This window comes from Gossypium hirsutum, chromosome D08, assembly GCF_007990345.1.
Source record: "Gossypium hirsutum isolate 1008001.06 chromosome D08, Gossypium_hirsutum_v2.1, whole genome shotgun sequence".
Taxonomy (NCBI): Eukaryota; Viridiplantae; Streptophyta; class Magnoliopsida; order Malvales; family Malvaceae; genus Gossypium; species Gossypium hirsutum.
This window is the reverse complement of record NC_053444.1, coordinates 4,092,935-4,098,612: the sequence shown is the minus strand read 5'-3', so window position 1 is coordinate 4,098,612 and position 5,678 is coordinate 4,092,935. Positions and strand designations below refer to the sequence as shown.

The following is a 5,678-nucleotide window of genomic DNA, read 5'->3' as shown; positions in this document are numbered from 1 at the left end:
ATTTAGAAATTTTATTAATTAATAATTATAAGTTAAGTGTGATTTTAGCAATATTTCTAAAATTAGTGAATTTTGTGATTTAAAAGAAATTATTAGATAAATTGGGTCGAAAACGAGGTATCGAGACCTCGATATATAAATTAGTGTCATTAGGGTAGTATTAAAGTTTCGTTAAGAAATTTTAATGTTCCGATGGTTAATTGATTAAAAATGATAAAATTGAAAAAAAATATGCCCAAGACTCCATTTCGGTAAATTGGACTCGTAAATATTTTTGATAAATATTTATGAAGTTAGTTGTGTAGTTAATTAGGTTTTAATTAAGTGAATTTGTCTAAATTGAGGTTAATTATAAAAAAGAATTAAATTGTAATAGAGATAAAAGTTCAATTATAGATTAAAGAAAAGTTAAAAGGACTAAATAGGTAATTATGCCATCAGCCTAAATTGAGGCGGCACAACCAAAGAAATATCTGAGATATTTTAATTAATATATATTATATTTATTTACTTAATAAATAATTATTATATTAATTATATTATTATATTATATTAATTATATTATTATATTATTATATTATTATATATATAAAACAAAAGAAATAAAAGATAGAAAAAGAGAATAGAAACACAATAGCAAAACGAAAACACGGGAGGAAGGAAAAAAAAAGAAAAAGGGAAGGAAAGAAGGAAAATTTGGGGTTTCAACATTCAAAGTTAATTTGGTAAGTTAATTTAACTCCTTTTCTTGTAATTTTTGAGTTTTTATGAAACTAGAACAAAATACTATTAAGTATGTGCTGAAATTTTGAAAGATAGTAGATTTTTAGACATGAGTTATGTTGAATTAATTGATGAATTAGGGGTTAAATTGATTGAATTTCAAGTTAGAAGTTAGTAAAGGGTTGATTTATAAAATAAAACATAAGTTTTGAATAGTATGGACTAAATTGAGAGAATTTTGAAATTAGGGATTTATGGTGAAATTGAAGAGTTAAAATGAGTTTATAGTAAGAATTAAGAGAGAATATGGAGTTAGATTGGGAAAATAAAATTAGTATTGATAAGGGATTAAATTAGAATTTAAGTAAATTTAGGTATAAATGGAAATATTTTGATGTAATTTTGTATTAATGATTTTTAATTGTTTAATTATGTAGCTAATGTCGTGCAAGAGTCATTATCCGAGAAAGGAAAGGAGAAGGTGGACAAGGAGTGATTCTAGAAAATTTCGGTTAATATTACCATAATTCGAATTTAATTATTAATTGTTAAATTTTAAATTAATATACATGATAAGCAAATTGAGGTAAGTATCATGATTGAATTTAATGAAAAATACGTATTGGTATTGAATTTATTAATAGCAATTGTTGAATTTTGAATAATATGTTTAGTAAATAAAAATAAGGTGAATATCGATATTGAATTAAATGATATTGAATTATATGTGAATTGAATGGAAATTACTAGTGATATGATTTGAACTAAAAGAATGAATGTGGTATTGAATCGCATATTAGATTGAGAAATTGATTTGAATTGTGAACATGAGAAATTGTGAATTGAATGAAATTGAAATGAAGTATGAATATATATGAGCATTTGATGGTACATTGATTGGAAAGTGGAAAAATGTATTGGTATTGAATTGTATATTGATTAGAAAGTGAAAAGTGAATTTGAAATGAATTGTGATTGAATCGAAAGTGAATTTGAAATAGAAAAAAAAAATTATTTGAATACCCTATTAACTAGTTGGGCTGAGTCGGTTATAGTTGGCATGCCATAGGATTGGAAGAGTTCAGGGATACTTCGACCTCGAGTCGATGAGACACTGGGTGTCACCATATTTCTTCGGATAGATTCGATGAGGTATTGGGTACCAACTTTCTTCGGCTTTGCCGATGAGACACTGGGTGTCAACTATTGCTTCAAACTATCCGATGAGACACTGGGTGCCATTCTGGTGTGTTTGGTTGGATCCGTGTATCTGGAAAAGTCCGAGTCAAGTTAATAGGGGTAAATGAATAATAATGATAATATAAATTTTATTGAATGATCTTGAATATGAATTGAAATAAGATATTAAATTGAGATATGGAAATGAAATGTATGAACCATGGGTTCAAGAAATAGATAATGGTATAGTTCATGAAATGGTTTTGGTAGTATGAGATGATGTAAAAATCTAAGTGAAGAAAAGCAAATTGAAATAGATATTGTTGAGAAATGAGAAGTGAAAATAAAATGATTTGAAATAGTGAAATAATATGTGAATTTAATCGAATACAAGTTATTGAAATTTATTTATGGATTTAATGTATAAATTGAGTGTTAAAAGATTATAAGTGTAAATTGATTATAAATGAACGAATCGAATTAAAAGATAGTTATTATTGTTGTTGTTGAAACAAGTTGATTTAATGTATTAAATGTTTATTGAAAGATTAATGGTATAAATTGAATTAAGAAATAGTGTATGAGTTAATTTGAATGCATTTTTATAAAATTAGTTATTATTATTATTGAAACATATTGGTCTAAATGTTTAATTTGATTATTAAAAGATATAAAGTATAAATTGAATATCAATAGAAATGATAATGAATGAGTTGATAAATTGATTGAATTTGTATGAATTGGAATGAGTTATTAGAATGAGATGTTGAAAAATCCAATAAAATTTAGATAGTGAAATAAGGTATGAATACAATTAAATATAAGATTGAAATATTGCTGATTGTTATTAATGATCAAGTTCATTTAAAGTATGAGATAATTAATGAATAATTGTAGGTATAAATTGAATGTATATAATTTATCGATGAATGTTATAAATTTGAATTATGGTAATACCACTGAGTATTCCCATACTCAGCGTACGGTTGTTTCCATGCGCAGGTTAGTAGAAAACCAATGTTTGGTCCAGCATCCAGAGCAATCCCGACCTCAGAGAAATTTTAGTGATGTACTTTTCTTTTGATAACGTGGCATGTACCTAAGTGATGTATAGGTTTAAGTATAAGAGTTTTGTGCTTGTGGTTGTAGAATGATGTTTAAATTGGTTATAAGTATGAAATGGAACTAATATGACATATTTGATACAAGTATGCTATATATGCTATTTATTTGTGAACTAGTTATAAGTTATCCGATATATCCGGTAATGCTCCGTAACCCTGTTCTGGCGACGGTTTAGGGTTAAGGGATGTTACACTTTCACTTAAAAGTTGACCCTAAAACGTACTTCCACCTCTGATAGAGGATTGCGCGTGGACCAAGATCGAGTCGTCAAGTCACGGAAAACTCCTACGGAAGCTCTAAACAATCAGATCTGAAACGAAACAGAAAATTAAAAGATTAGAACTTTGAATTTCCAGATCTGAAATAAAATCCCCAAATCAGCAAATAGTCAAATTGAGAATAGAAATAAGTGTTAATAAGGGTTCTTGAAACCCTTAAGGAGGTTGCGATTCTGCCCAATTGAACACCAAGATAGTTTTCCCCAAATTTCGGCAATCTAATTTCACCCAAAAAGAGTATGGATGAATCGACAAGAACCCTAGAAATTGGGGATTTTTGGTTGATTCTTTAAAATAGAAAAAAGGCTGGAAACATAATAAGAACAGCAAATAAATTAGATAAAGATTCGGCACAAGCAGAAATAAAGAAAGAATTGACAGCAAGAAATTAAAAGATAAGTCCTGAGAAGCCTTAAAATCCCGAAAGATCTCACAACTCCCTTCAAACGGCTCTAATCTCCCCTCCAAAGAATATCAATGGCAAGAAGAAGGCTGGAGATGGCTCCCACAATCAAAAGATTGTTAAAACAACTTCTAAAGAAAACCCAAGAGAGAATTCTTGGAGAAAAACTCAAAGAGAATTTTGCAGTTAGACAAATCTGAAATTTTTGATATATTTGAGAAGTTAATAACAAGGTGGCTGGCCAAGCCTTTATATAGGCCTCTCAAGTGTTTTCCTAATCTAATTAGAAAACTAAAAATAAAAAAACTCCTAATTACTTTAATATTTAAATGGAAATTTGGTCAAGGGCTTTTAATTGGGCCTCTTGGACTGAATATTTACACAAAAATTTAACTAAGTATTAAAAAAAATAAAACTTTACGAATTGGACCACTTTGACAATTTGGCCTGATTTTCAATTAAGTATGGGTGGGCTTCTTGATTTGAGCCCATCACTTTCTTGAGCTTGGGTTGGGCCTTTGTGACTCGTATCATTCCCCCCTTCCTCAAAAAGATTCATCCTCGAATCTGAAAAATAAAGTGGACTCGACTTTTCTCGATCGAACGGGACTAATGGCAATTGAGTCCACTGAAAAGAATAGCCATGAGATAGTAAATAGCAACGCAAACAAGCTTGTAGTCTAGTCATAAGCATAACAAAACAGGTATAACGCATGCGAATGGACAGATTCAGATTACCATGCAAACAATCTAATTTACTCGCCACTGCTTCGTCAAATATTTGAAACAAAGATGGACATGTTTTAAGGCATTCAGTCGTCTCAAATTGTTTCCACAAACCATGAATAAATTGCGAGTAATAAATCAAATGGTAAACATAATCGTCACAAGTAGGTATTTGAAAAGATTCACACGGTTCACAGAGTTGCACAATCATACCATGTATTAATCGACGGTCTATAGATTCACTCACACATGCATTATCAAAAACAAGAATCTTTTTATCAACCATCAAAACAGATAGATCATCAATAAATAAAATAGGACAGTCAAGCACATTTCGCTCTAAGTGTTTTACAAAAATTAAATCATCAATACGATCTTTGTCACTATCCGAGGAGTACAGAAGTGTTTCAAAAGTTTCAAGCATCTTACCTTTATTAGCAAAAAAATAAGGGTCGATTTTACCTTTTCCATTTAATACAAACCTCCGCTCATCGGGGGCATAGTGTAGTCGAAGCTCCGCTGTTGAGTTAACCTTTGTCAAATGGAACTCAAACTTCATGTACAACCATATAAACTGTTTAAGGCACGAATATAAATTGAAAACAAATTTGGCAAATTTCGTTACCTTATTCACCAAAACAGATTTGCACCAATTCGAGAATTTTACATAAGGCAAATCAGGAGAATAACAACTCATGCTTCCTTTCGTAATGACTTTATCAACCACAATCGAAGAGTAACAATTCATCAGAACAAAATGAAGGGATCTTTTAAAAACTAAGTCACCAAAAATAATTTTCAAATCTGCATGGGACTCAGTGGCTAAAATTTCCTTACCTCGCTTACCTTCGGGCTCATATAGTGTGATTTCATCTTCAACCTTATCTATGTTGATCATATGAAAGCGTCTTTCATCGAAAAGGTATTGAAGTTGAAAGTTATCTTTTGGTATTTCGGGAACCTGAAAAGTAGCAACACAAGAAAAATTCATATCTTGGTTAGTGGAAACATTCCTCACTACCCTTTCCTCATCTTTTTCTTTTGTTTCTTCAATTTCTTTTTCAATTTTCTTGTCTGTTTCACATTCCTTTCCACTCTCAATCTCTTTTTGCTCTTCTTCATTCTCTTTTTCTTTTTTGATTTCTTTTTGTGTCTTCCTTTCATTACAAGATAGAGATGTTACAAATGAATCAGAATGGAAAGGCTCTCGTTGGGTATGTACGGAATAACTTGCATACGAACAA

The 5,678-nt window shown here is 29.9% G+C and overlaps 1 long non-coding RNA gene across 1 annotated transcript; it reads left to right on the top strand.

Annotated features, from left to right (window-relative positions):
- Positions 1-625: 625 nt before the first annotated feature.
- On the top strand, positions 626-3,082 carry LOC107918925 (uncharacterized). Its single transcript, XR_001690307.1, has 3 exons — positions 626-725; positions 1,161-1,234; positions 2,905-3,082. It is a non-coding gene; the product is annotated as an uncharacterized lncRNA (long non-coding RNA).
- Positions 3,083-5,678: the final 2,596 nt, after the last annotated feature.